The 12,882-nt window shown below is 42.2% G+C and overlaps 1 long non-coding RNA gene across 1 annotated transcript in view; it reads left to right on the forward strand.

The window, feature by feature from the left end:
• Positions 1-337: 337 nt before the first annotated feature.
• LOC140486942 (uncharacterized) overlaps positions 338-12,882 on the forward strand; it is a 54,081-nt gene continuing 41,536 nt past the window's right edge. The window contains exon 1 of the long non-coding RNA XR_011962677.1: positions 338-611. This is a non-coding gene — a long non-coding RNA (uncharacterized lncRNA). The remainder of the gene's footprint in view (positions 612-12,882) is intronic.

The raw sequence follows: 12,882 nt of genomic DNA on the forward strand, positions 1-12,882 counted from the left end.
TAAAAGGGACGTAAGGGGCAACTTCTTCACACTGAGGGCAGTGCGTGTGTGGAATGATCTGCCAGAAGTGATAGGTATATGAATAGGAAGGGTTTAGAGGGATATGGGTCGGGATATCTGGGCAGCACGGACGAGTTAGACTGAAGCGCCTGTTTCCATGCTGTACATCTCTATGACTCGAAGTTGTATATGAAATCAGGTCAAGATCAGCCACAATCTCACTGAATGACGGAATAAGCTCAAGGGATTTCATGGGCTTACTCTCATCCCTACCTCTCTGCAGTGAAGTCATTGCCCTGTCAATGAGGCACTGAGGACTGGTTAAGCAATTCATCCATAATGCATGAAACTGATGCTGCTGGACTGGGAAGATGTCATTCCCAAGAATGCAATGCGGCTTTAGAGGGAAGTTCCAACTGGATCCAGGGATCTTTTCGGAAAGCACTGATGTGGAAATATGATGGGACTGCTTTTCATCGACCTTGAGGATCATTGTTCATTGGTTTGGGATCTTACAACCATTTTTTTCTCACAGAATGCATTTTTAGAATCTTAACTGTCTTTTAAGGTTTTGCATGTCTCTGGATGTACAAAATAGGGGATCCGAGATGGTAAGTGGTTAAATGCTAATCAGTTAACTTTGATGTTTGTTTCCTTACAAAAGGGAAAGGTAGTAATTTATTAGCTTGTCTAGGCGATCAAAGGAAATGTCCCAAAGTCGTTGTATGCTACTGGGAAACCCTTTGATCTTGGTAACTGAAGAGAGATGAAAAGGAAGAGTCTAGCTTTTGGAGCAGAGGGTGCTGTGCTGACAGATGGACTATAAAAGTTCGGAGAAGAAACAACTACAAAGTTTAGCATTAGAAAATTAGCTTTGAGTCGAATGACATGGCCCCTTGAAATGGAGTAGGATAGCGGATTCATCATTTTAATGGAATCACTTGACAAAAAGTTGTATGAATTATCCTAAGTGACTCCAATCTCAGCTGTTATTCTGTGTGTTCACCTGATAGGCAATGAAACAGATTCATATCAACATTTCCCTCCATAACTCTTCCATCTTGCAAGGCATTGAAGAAAATTGCAAAACGCAGGAGTAGCTGGTCCAGGTGGACATCTTGTGATGCAGTGGGTAGTGTACCAGCCTCTACACCAGAAGCTCCAGGTTTGTGTCTCTCCCCAGGATGTGAGGATTAGGGAAGGTGCAATCATAACTCAGTCAGATAAGTAGTAAGAATACGAGAGCTGTCTGGAAGGTGGAGTCTCTGCCATCATTATCTATAACCCCAGATTGCAATGTTCACATAAAAGTGCACAACAGCATGTGCCCCTGATAAACTATTCACACTACCATCTGGTTCAGGTCACAAGGGAGTGCTATTGTTATGTCCCAAGGTTATGAAATCATAGAATTAGTTACTGGAGGTCTTGTAGTAGTGTCCCTAGTCTTAGTATCTTAGAGTCCCTACAGTATGGAAGCAGGCCCTTTGGCCCATCAAATCCACACCCACCCTTTGAGGAGCATCCCACCAAACCACATTATCCCTTCCTATCTCCATAACCCTGCATTTTCCACAACTAATCCACCTGGCCTGCACACTACAGGCAATTTGCCATGGCCAGGCCACCTAACCTGCACATCTTTGAACTGTGGGAGGAAACAAGAGCACCTGGAGGAAACTCATGCAGACCCGGGGTGAATGTGCAAACTCCACACAGCTAGTTGCCTGAGGCTGGAATCGAACCCAGGTCCCTGGCACCATGAGACAGCTGTGCTAGCCACTGTGCCACCCTTGGGCCAGATGTTTGGTTTCAAGTCCCACCTGCCCTGGAGGTGTATCAGAGCACGTCCAGTGTTATCAAATTAATTCAAAGTAATTCGAATATGATACAGGACAATGAAAATTAATATCCATCAGGCAGAATGGACAGTTGAGGGACTGACAGACACTACTCATCATAAAGATCTACTTTCCAAAACCACATTTGATTTTGGTGAGAACAAAACATGATAAACATTGAGTTTGACACACCCTGGATGAAATGACCAAATCCTGCTCCTACATTTATAACGATAATTCATGGGACTGGGATGTTGTTGCTTGGTTCATCATTATTGCCCATCCCTAACTGCTCTTGAGAATCTGGCAGTGAACTGGAGTTTAATAGCCCTTGCAGGTATCTTACATGATTTCCCAGAAACAGTAGTACTGGAACAGGACAAGACTAGTGTGCTATGGGATTTGAGGTCATTAGATTAAACTGCTCCTGACACCAGTAACACCAGTTGTTATGGCAGTAATATTGGTTCAGGATCCAGGACTCATGTTGGGGCCAGCAACATAATCAATGTACTGTTCTGGTAAACTGGGGAATTAGATGTACTTATTTTGAAATCTTTGACTTTTGTAAGGACCAGAGAGCTATTTGAACTTGACTTGCAGTGCACTACTCCAGCATGTTGAGACAGTAGATCCTGCAATGGAGTTTTGTTTTGCTGTTCACTATCTGTGTTGGAGTGTAGTAGACAGTGTAGGTAACCCTTCTATTTAATGTGTGAATTCTGTGTCATGAGGTAACTGGCTCAGGAAATCGTCGTCTGTAAATCCAGTGCTGTCCTTGCCTGATGTTTACGTGTGCACTCACAGGTTCCTTATCATGGCTGAAAGATTGGGGCTGTTTTACTGTCATGCCTTGAAAAGCACATTCATATATGTTTGTTCTCTCCTGGTAGAATGTCTCAACAAACCATGGAAAATAAGAGACTTTTATTTTGGAGAAAAGAAATAGTTTTTATAACAAAAACAGAAATTTGTGGAAGAGCTCCGCAGGTCTGTCAGCACCTGTGGAGAGAAATCGGAGTTAACGTTTCGGGTCCAGTGACCCTTCCTTATAACTCAGACCCTTCCCAAATCACAGTTCTGGGGAAAGGAGGTGCTGCCAGACCTGCTGAGTTTTTCCAGCAATTTCTGCTTTTGTGTCAGATTTCCAGCAGTTTTTGGGGTTTTTTTTGGAATAGGATGTTTTCTTTTACAGGTTTTGATGGTCATTTGCATGTGAGCTGTGCAATGTTCAAAGCAAACATTTTAATGCAGTCAGTTATTCTGCAGATTCACTATTAGGGAAAATCACAGAATTATTACAATGCAGAAGGAGGCCTTTTCGTCTATCGTGCCTGTACTGACTCTATTGTCTAATGCCAATTCCTGCCTTTTTCCCTGGACACTGTCATTATCCAGGAAAACCATTCAATTGAATGGTTGTACCTGCTTCCACCGCATTTCCAGGCAGTCCATTCCATACCCTAACAACTCACTATGTGAAAATGTTTTTTCTCACATCTCCCTTGTTTTGTTTGCACATCATTTAAATCTATGTTCTCTCCTTTTTATGAGCAGGAACACCTTCACCCAGAGTCAAAAAGTGTAGCGATGGAAAAGCACAGCAGGTCAGGCAGCATCCAAGGAGGAGGAGAGTCAGTGTTTCGGACATAAGCCCTTCATCAGGAATGTCATCTTCACCCCCTCTACTCCGTCCAGCCCACTCACTACTTTGAAAACCACACTCCTTTCAGCCGCCTTCCCTCCAGGGAGAATAGTTCAAAACCGAATTTAAAATCAACTTGCCACAGGGTGGAAGTTAATTCATGCAGCAGAGAACTGGGTTAGAATGTTCCTTTTGAATTAACTGAGCACAGGTGGAAAAATATAAGAAATAGGAACATCAAATCAGCTGCACCATTCAATAACATCCGTGCTCAAGCGCACCTTCCTGTCCATTGAGCCAGTACATCACATGATAAAGGTTCCTGGGATCACTGACGTCTCTTTCAATGTAAGCTGTCACACTCAGAACAATAATATTCCTTGGTTCACTCAGTCATCTTGCTCTCTAAGACCCTCTAGTGGGGAAAGGCAATTGAACATTGGAAACCATGATACAATGTCCCCTTGTATGACAATTCACTCAATCAATCCAGGTTGCTATGAAAACATGCATTGCAGTCCAGGATAGTGACAGGAACATCAGTAGGCCATTCAGCCCCTTAAGCCTGTTCTGCCATTCAATTAGATCATGACTGATCTGTGGCTTAACTCCACTTACCTGCCTTTGGCCCACATCTTTTGCTTAGCAAAAATTTATTTGTCTCAGATTTAAAATTAATGACTGGTCCAGCATCCACTGCTGTTTGTGGAAGACGGTTCCAAACATTTCGCACACTTGTGATGGTCGAAGTTCCAATGACCTTTCCATCAGATGGCTGTCTAGGAATCTCCCCCACTCCCAAAGCCAGGTTTTGGTGTGTGCTGGAAAGATTTACCAGGTTATCCTTTTGGGCTGGATTGTGGATGGACCCACCCTGTCTGTCACGCCTCAGAGTACACCTTGAACCTAGAGGTTCTGATTGAGGAGCGGAACCCTCCTCCACAAACGGCAGTGGATGCTGGATCAGTTGTTAATTTTAAATCTGAGACAGATAACTTTTTGCTAAGAAACATAGAAGCAGGAGGCGGCCATTCGGCCCTTCAAGCCTGCCCCGTCATTCGTCACCATCATGGCTGGTCATCCAACTCAATAGCCTAATCCTGCTTTCTCCCCATAACCTTTGATCCCATTCACCCCAAGTGCTATATCTGGCCACCTCTTGAATACATTCAATGTTTTGGCATTAACTCCTTCTTGTGGTAATGAATTCCACAGGCTCATCGCTCTTTGGGTGAAGAAATATCTCCTCATCTCCATCCTAAATGGTTGACCCCGAATCCTCAGACTGTGACCCCCTGGTTCTAGACACACCCACCATAATCCTCCCTGCATCTACCCTGTCTAGTCCTGTTACAATTGTATAAGTCTCTATGAGATCACCCCTCACTTGTATGAACTCCAGCGAAAACAATCCTAACCTAGTCAATCTCTCCTCATCCGTCAGTTCCCCCCATCCCTGTAATCAGCCTGGGTAACCTTCACTGCACTCCCTCGAGAGCAAGAGCATCTTTCCTCAGAAACGGAGACCAAAACTGGACACAATATTCTAGATGTGGCCTCACCAAGGTCCTGTATAATTGCAGTAACACATGTCTGCTCCTGTACTCAAAACCTCTCACAATGAAGGCCAATACACCTACATGCTTACCTTCAGCAACTGGTGCACAGGATACCCAGGTCGCACTGCGCACTTCCCTCTCCCAATTTATAGCCATTCAGGTAGTAACCACAAGACCTCCTGAACTGGGCAGGTACTGCCAGATATTAATCTGAAGAGATCGCACTTAATAGTGTATTAACTAATTGTCAGCATGGATTAGTGGGGATTCTGAAGTTCCACTTACATCTGACAAAATCCAACTTGAAAAATAATGTAACTACATAACTAAGCTACAGACTATTAAATTTATAGAAACATAGACAATAGGAGCAAAGTAGGCCATTTGAGCCTACCCTGCCATTTAATATCATCATACCTGATCACCCAACTCAGCCCCCGTCCCCACTTTCTCCCCATACTCTTTGATCTGTTTAGACCTAAGACTTTTATTTAACTCCTTCTTGAAAACATTCAATATTTTGACCTCAATTGCTTTCTGTGGCAGAGAATTCCATTGGTTCCGCCACTCTCTGGGTGAAGAAATGTCTCCTCATCTCAGTCCAGAATGGCCTACCCTGTATCCTTCGGCTGTGGGTACCCGGTTCTGGACTCTGCGGTCACCAGGAACATCCTTCTCACCTATACCCTGTCTAGTCCTGTTGGAAGAATAGATTCCAGAATACAAAAGGTTTAGGTTAGAACTTGGATAAAGTTAGGGAACACGGCATACAGGTAAGATATCAGACTGGACCAAATTGTTGAGGGCAGTATCCGACCCACTGGCCAGTACTACACAGTCGAGATGATGCGAAGAGTATGCTGGAGGTCTGTATTAGAGCTAGTGTTGATACAATACCCCATAGGTCCGGGATATACGATTGAAAAGTGATCAGGAGTATTCTTGAGGTTACTTGGATGTCCCATAGCTATGTTAATATTCTGAATGCAGAATCCAGTTTTAGTGTTCTAACACTGTAATCGGATAATATTTGCTGGATAATCCTGAGTCGTTGAACAATTGAGCTGACAACCAATTTAGGCTTGTCAGTTGGATTTAGAATGTGGTACATTTCCATGTATTGGAAGTTATGCTAGTTTTAAATATGGGGTGTTATTCTTTACAGACAGAAAGAATGTTTACATAACTGCCTGTTTCAACTTAACAGAATAAATGGCAGACATTCACTGGTTCATTTCTTAGGGCAATGCTCGGACCAATTATAGTCATCTGCCTATTTTAAAATTTAAATAAGCCTGGTAGTTAACTGTCAATCAGCATCAATAAGTACATTCCTCATAGCAGCACCACTTCTCGCTTTACGTTAATTTTTCTTGCAAATTGTCTTGATGAGTGCAAGATGATAAGCTTCAACAAAATATGTTATATTTCAATGATTCTCAAGTTTGACAAATTACAAGAGAGTGAGTGTGTTGAGTTAGTTAGATTTTAAGTTAGATTTTAAAGTAAGGGGAGCTGGAGATTGCTGAGTAGAGAAATGCCACTGACGAATACAAAAATCTTGCATTGCAGCTTAATAAGAAATGGGAACAGGAATAGGGCATTTGACCATTAAGTAGGATCATGGATAATCCGACACTCCTCAATTCCACCTTCCTGCCCTTCCCCCATAATCTCTGATTCCCATACTGATCGAGAATCTATCTATCACAGTTTTAAATAGCTGTAACTCAAACCCAGTCTATAAACTGTGAAACCAGGTTGGGTTAGGAGTCAAGACTTTGGAGTCACAAGGTCTGAAACCACAATGGCTGTTTGTCTTGTTCATTCACAAAATGTGGGAGTCACCTGCTGGACCTGCATTTATTGCCCAGAAGTCAGTTAACAGTTAACCCCATTGACGTGTTCTGTAATCACGGGTAGGCCAAGACCAGGTAAGGACAGCAGCTACAGTCTTAAAGAATGTCAGACTATTAATTAGAACTGATCTCTGACTGTCATTAAGCCCCAGTGAATATCTACACTTTTTACAGTTGGTGGGCAACGGACTTTTTTTCATACGTTTGCTTGTTGGAAGTGGGAGAAAGTGAGGACTGCAGATGCTGGAGATCAGAATCAGAAAGTGTGGTGCTGGAGAAGCACAGCAGGTCTGGCAGCATCCGAGAAGCAGGAGAGTCCTGGATGCTGCCTTGTTGCAAGTGGCCAATCTGACCAGCATTTATTGCCCATCCCTAACTGCTCTTGAACCGAATGATTTGCTGGGTCATTTTAGAGGACAGTTGAGCATCACGTGTAGGTGAGGATGGCAGGTATTCTCCCTTGAAGGACTTTAGTAGGCCAGATGCGTTTTTTCCAACAATCAGTAGATTTTTAATTCCAAATTTCTTTTTAAATCTATTTCAAGTTCCACCATCTGCCATGGTGGGGGTCAAACCCGGGTTCCCTGATCATTAGCTGAAGTTCTGGATTAATAGTCTAGTAATAGTATCCTTACGCCATCGCCTCCCTTTGTCTATTTTGCGTATGTCTAATTTCTGCTGCAAAAAAAATTCAACTCTAAAAGGGCGGATTTTTTTTAGAAATGCTGCCTTTTCATTAACTACTGCAACACTGAGCTGCCTGCTACCCCACCCTATCCTGATCAAAAAATAAATCCTGCCACTGCTATCCACCACGTTCAGCAACAGAATCCCACACCCCCACCCCACCTCACTCCCAATTGCTCTCATAACACCAAATATTCAGTCTGGACTCAGGCCTTAAAATCGACTCATACCAGGAGAAAGGTTTGGGAAGTTTGACTCATCGAAAGAATGATGAACAATGATTTTGATAAGGAGTAAAGGAACTAGAATTAACATGAGGACTGCTGCCTCACAATGCCGGGATACGGGTTCAATTCTAGCCTTGGGCAACTGTCTGTTTGGAGTTGCCATGTTCTCCCTGTGTCAGAGTGGGTTTCCTCTGGGTGGTCCAGTTTACTCCCACAGTCCAAAGATGTTCAGGCTAGGTGTACTGGCCATGCTAAATTGCAATAGTGTGCAGGCTAGGTGGATTAACCATGGGGAAATGCAGGGTGAGGGGGTGGGTCTGGATGGGATGCTCTTCGGATGATTGGTGTGGACTCAAGTAGCCTGTTTCCACACTGCAGGGATTCTATGATATTACATTGAGAAGTTTGGAGTGACAACTTGTCACTTACAACGCTGGTCATGCACCAACAAGTTATAAAAAAGGCAAGTCAAAGTTTGGAATGCGTAGTTCATGCATTATGCTGAGGTTTCATCACTGGATATAGTGTCACCCCCACTGAGAAACAGCACAGACACACTGAGGATGGCATTCTTAAAACAATGAGTTTCATTTAATTTACTTACCATAATTAAAAAAGTAAATGATTGAGAGAAAATGAAGCTAAAATATTAATATTAATAAAGCATAAATTCAAACCACATAGAATTACATAGAAAAAAGTGGTACAGAAACGGACCATTCACCTTCTCCTTTCCATGTTAACGTTTCAGTCCGACTTGAGTCTCCTCTCTTTATTTCTCATCTAAATGCATCATCATCACCCTCTATTCTGTCCTTTCCTCCATCACTTGTCCAGCTTCCCCCTAAATATATCAATACTAGTCACTTCAACCACTCTCTGTGGAAGTGGGTTAAACATTCTCACTATTCTTTGGGTGAAGACATTTTTTTTACTGAATTCCCCATTGGATTTCTCAGTGACCATCTGACGGCATACACTGAGGTTCTTATCCATTCTCTCTAGCCACTTTATCAAAATCGTTCAAAGTTTCAAAGATCTATATTACCACCTTTGAATTGATTTATTATTGTCATGTATACTTAGGTACAGTGAAAGGTTTTGGTTTTGCATGCAGTACAGGCAGGTTATACCATACGAAGTTCTTGGGGTAATTGAACAGAGCAAGGAATACAATGTTACAGCAGCAGAGAAGGTGCACAAAAAGCAAGATCAACATTAGATTTGAAATTTGAGGGGTCCATCCAGCAGTCTAATAACAACAGGGAAGAAGTCGTTCTTGAACCTGTTGGTACACGTGTTTATGCTTTCATATCTTCTGCCTGACTGAAGAGGTTGGAAGAGATTATAACTGCGGTAGGAGGGGTCTTTGATGATGTTGGCTGCCTGTCTGAGGCAGTGAGAAGTGTAGATGGAGTCAATGGATGGAAGGTTGGTTTGTGTGATGGATTGGGCTACAGTTACAACTCTCTGTAGTTTCTTACAGTCTTGGGCAGAGCAGTTGCCATACCAAGCTGTGATGCATCTGGATAGAGTACTTGCTGTGGTGTATCTGTAAAAATTGATTTGGAGATGCCGGTGTTGGACTGGGGTGTACAAAGTTAAAAATCACACAACACCAGGTTATAGTCCAACAGGTTCCAATTCAACCTGTTGGACTATAACCTGGTGTTGTGTGATTTTTAACTCTGTAAAAATTGGTAAGAGTCTTTATGGACAAGGCAAATTTCCTTAGCCTCCCGAGGAAGTAGAGGAGTTGTTGTGCCTTCTCACTCAGCTTTCCTCTGGTCAGAGAGATGTGACACAGCCTGCCATCCTTTCCCTGAGGTGTATCCCCACACATTCCTGGTATCATGCTGACGGCACTTTAAATGTGGCCTAAGCAAGTTTCAACATAATGTTGTGACCATGGTGAGAAGGAGTGAGGTGATTGGCTCTCTTCCCCAACTTTGAATTGAAAACATTAGTTATGATTAAACAAGATGTATTTGCCAATTCAGTGTATTTAGGATGATAAAGAACTAGCCAGACAGGTTTTCTTAGGTGTGACAAACACAGAGATTGCTGGAGAAGCTGAGTTCTAAAGACAAGTCATACCAAACAGTGATGCAGTGCTCTGAAAGCTCGTGCTTCCAAATAAACCTGTTGGACTATAACCCGGTATTGTGTGATTTTTAACTTTCTTCTGTGATTGAGTACAATAAATATTTACATTGCTGTAAGGTAGGAAGAAAGCTATTTACGCATACCCAGGAATTAATTGTTGAGTGGTTATGGAACCTGCATCTCAGTCCTAATTTAGTGGGACATGAACTACATAGGAAAGCAATTCCAAAGGCTCCATGTCTGGTTCCAGCCAATGAATTGAAAATTAAGGAACAAAAAGAGAAATTGCTGAGGAAACTCAGCAACTCCAGCAGTATCTGAGGAGAGAAAGCGGAGTCTAGTGACCCTTCCTCTGAATTAGTAGTGGCTAGGAAATTTATGCTGAAGGCAGGCGTCTGGGGCAAAGGAGTAAGTGAAAATTAGGATTTGACATGAGCATGTCTCCCCAATAACAGGTTCAGCAAAGCTTCTCTACTTTGCAATTCTGTTCCTCTTAACAATAAAGCCTTGTACTTGGATAACAATGTTTGCTCAATGTTTTTGAGATACAGTGGTGCAATGATATATATATATATATATATATATATACATGAATTTGAGGTGTGGTTGGTGACTGAGCAGGGTAAATGGAATTTGGACTCCTTATTGGGATGTTGGACTGTCCAAGTCAGCTGTTGGGCTGGGTGAATCTGATATTAGACTGGGTAAATAGGACTTTGGTCTGGGTGAACCAACTGAATCAGTGTAACTGCTGGAAATGCCAACTAATGTAGCAACTTACATAAAACGCATTTTATAACATAAGACTGTAATCCAGAAAAACAGCAGGCAGCTCTGAAACTATAGATGACTTAGTGAAAACATAATCCAGGCCTCAAGGTTAAGTGTTGTTTTCTTATGGATGGAAATCTGAAGGGAGCTGGTTTAAAATGACCCAAAATGCATCTAATTGTAGACCTTGAAAACCACCAGAGAGTGCGAAGATCTCAATTCCATCTGTGTGAGCTGGATTTAAACCAGGCTGAGAATTAACTATCTCAACTTGCCTCATTTCCCCCTCAGAGGATTGTGGTTGATATATGCCTTCCAGAGTGGATCTTGTCCATGTCCTGTCTGCTGTATGTCAGCCCAGAAGTGCTCACTGAGTATTTCAAATCCACAACACAACTGTTCCGGGAAGAGAGGGATTTTGAGTTACCTCGCCAGCTTTACATGAATTGTAATAACGTGTATCACTCTCCTCTTTTATCACCAGCTGCAACAAATTTATTCAGGAATGTGGGAAATGAGGAGCGAGTCAAAAATTCCCATCAGTACTGCTGTTCATTTCGAATTAAGTTGTCATGCACTCCTCCTTAAGAGCAACTCAAAAAAATGTGCAAAACAGGAGAGATTACTGGCAGATCCTATCTGTAAAGGGAGTGTACTACCTGGGACGTTAAAAAAGAAATATGCTTGCTAACTAGAAGAAGCCACTTGATCTGCATTCACCATAAACAGCTGCATCCAGTTGCCAGTTACTGAACATTGACTTACACAATGCAACCTTTCAGATCAAACTAAACTGTATTCCATTATCTCATATCCGAACAGCAGCACTCAGCCAGACAAGACTGTTTTGTGAGAATGGTTTTTCTCTCCAGAGTTAAATTTTGCACACGGTTTTATTTTACTATATAAAATGTAAGGTTTCACTAGGCAAGGTGCCACAGTCATTAAAATGTATTGGCCCAGATCATTGCCAATGGCTCTGCTTTTAATGAATCTTACTCATGGTGGAATATACTTTGGTATGGTGCCTGAAACATGCTGAACCATACATTGTCATGGGACAGAAGGAGGGAGAGAACGCATCCTATATTCATCTCTGTTGTACAATGTCCACACAGGGCGATTTAAGAGTTACATTCAAAGCTTTATTTCATTTTGGCTTGTAGGCTGAATCTGTCTCTATTTTTGAGTTGTGATTTTAAAAAAAACTCCCTTCCTTTTTTTCCTGCATCATTTTCCTTCCAGCTGTCTTCAGCCCACACACTGCTGCTGCTCAGAGGGGCTGGCTGTCTTGTTCTCTCTCTTTGTGCCAATGCTGTTGTGAAGGAGCCAACCAGAGGCTCAGAGTTGTCTCTGAGGTCCCTGCGAGGAAGTGTTTGGCTCCTGCTGAAAGCCTCATCACAAAGAGCGAACGTGCATCTCATTGCTCTGTGTGTCGGGCCCATTGCAAACTGCTTCAATTGGAAACAAATCTAGTTCTCACCATTTTCCCCAAAGTTACTTTCAAAATTCATTGCTGATATTTATTGCACAATACTGGTTGCTTGAAGGGGACAGATAAGAGTCAACCATATTGATGTCAGACTGGAGTTACACACAAGCCAGATGAGGTAAGGTTAGGATGGTAGGTGACTTTCTTTTGCTAAATGACATCAGGTATTAACAACCTTCTAATTTCCAAACCTTTTTTTTTGCAAATGAATTAAAGTTCTCAAACTGGCTTGCTGGGATTTGAATGCATGTTGTTTGGATTTCTGTTCTAGGCCCTTTTCCTTATTGGATTATAGGTTTGACAGATGCTCCCCAACCTTGGCACCCTGTTGATATCGGCAGTCCTTTATGCTGGTGATCATCCTTGAACAACATCTGGCCCTGAAGCAGTGCAATAAGGAAAGTTTGTAAATTATCAATAATATGTCAGCACATCTATAATTTTAAAAAATGTTTAAAAAGGAAATTTGAGGGTCCACACAATTGTGAAGAGCTCAGTTCTAACTTCCTTGGATGATGGTGTGGACTGGTTGGACTGAAAGGTCTGTTTCCATGCTGTATAATTCTATAGAGAAGGTGGTGGATACAAGTACAGTTACAGCATTTAAAACATGTTAGGATAAGTTTATGATTAGGAAAGGTTTGGAGGGATATGCACTAAGTACAGTTAGTGGGATTAATTTACTTTTGGAACAT

This window comes from Chiloscyllium punctatum, chromosome 16 (genome assembly GCF_047496795.1).
Source record: "Chiloscyllium punctatum isolate Juve2018m chromosome 16, sChiPun1.3, whole genome shotgun sequence".
NCBI classification, from domain to species: Eukaryota; Metazoa; Chordata; class Chondrichthyes; order Orectolobiformes; family Hemiscylliidae; genus Chiloscyllium; species Chiloscyllium punctatum.